This window comes from Vigna radiata, chromosome 2 (genome assembly GCF_000741045.1).
Source record: "Vigna radiata var. radiata cultivar VC1973A chromosome 2, Vradiata_ver6, whole genome shotgun sequence".
NCBI classification, from domain to species: domain Eukaryota; kingdom Viridiplantae; phylum Streptophyta; class Magnoliopsida; order Fabales; family Fabaceae; genus Vigna; species Vigna radiata.
In genome coordinates, this window is record NC_028352.1 from 18032086 (window position 1) to 18033419 (window position 1334).

Here is a 1334-nt window from a genome sequence, read left to right on the forward strand (position 1 = left end):
TAAAATTTGTAAGAAACTGTAATATTTTTTCCTACATTTTGAACATGCACTGCACACAAGAGTTGTAGTTTAATAATAATAATAATAATTATAATCAAAAGTCTATTAGTGTAATCTAATAGTTGTTATTGAGAATGTAACCTTGTGAATAGATTTAAACAGTTGTAAATGTGATTTCTTCCAATCTGTCTTGGCACAAATGAAATTAGGTGGTGCATTGTTGATGTGTTCGTAACATGTTCTTTTGAGGGAACTAGTATATATTATTGCATGGTCTATATCTCTCATCTCAATTTGTTAATTCACAATTTTGTGTGATTGTTTTTGGCTTCACAACATAAAAATTTTGTAACTGGTTGATGATTTATTTATTCTTAGATTAGAATATTATTATAATGGTTGTAAGATTTATTTGGTGTGATTGGTTAGGTGTTATTTCTCACCTTAACTTTTTATGCATTGATTAAGTGTTGATATTTTTTTTTCTGTACGGCTACAATTTCTTGACAGCATGTTTTAATCTTCTCTAGAGTGAGATATATTAAAATATGATATTTTATAGAAAGTTGACACATATCTTCTTATTATCTTTCATATTCTAAAGTTATTCCAAATAGTTTTTATTCATTAAAATGCTTGTGTCTTCGGGATAACATGTAATATTTTCTTTGTGTTATATTTTATAATTTTAAATTGTAACAAGTAAAATATTTATCTTATTTTAATAAGATCTTAGTAGAATGTAAAAGTATTAATCTAATTTTAAAATGATCTTATCAGTAAATTCCACTAGATAATGCCTTTTGTTAAAAGCAAAATATATATATATATATATATATAGGTGACATGCTATTTCTGTCTTATAAAAAGTTAGATAATATAAATACATTAAGTTTTTTAATTGGTTTAACAAGTTTCAAAGTATAAGAGGATACGTGGTTTAACTTATTGATATTTCAAAATATTATCAAAACATAGTGTAAATGTTATATATGGTATGTTTAAAACAGTCTTTTGACTATTTGAGTCTGAATGTTATTTCATGCTTCTATTTGTGCATTGAAGTTTTGATTGAATGGTCTTATGGGTTGGTTTGTTTGTTTTTTGTTTTTTTTTTTTTCTAGATGTTTGTATTTTTCATAAAAGTGTGATATGCTTAGAACCACAGTTGAGGAAGAAATCTCAATTAAGTTTAGTGTTATTGTCCCATTTATCATATGCATGATATCAAAATATATATATATATATATATATATATATATATATATATATATATATATATATATATATATATATATATAGGGGTTTGCTAACTTGCGTACGCCTGTTTTTCA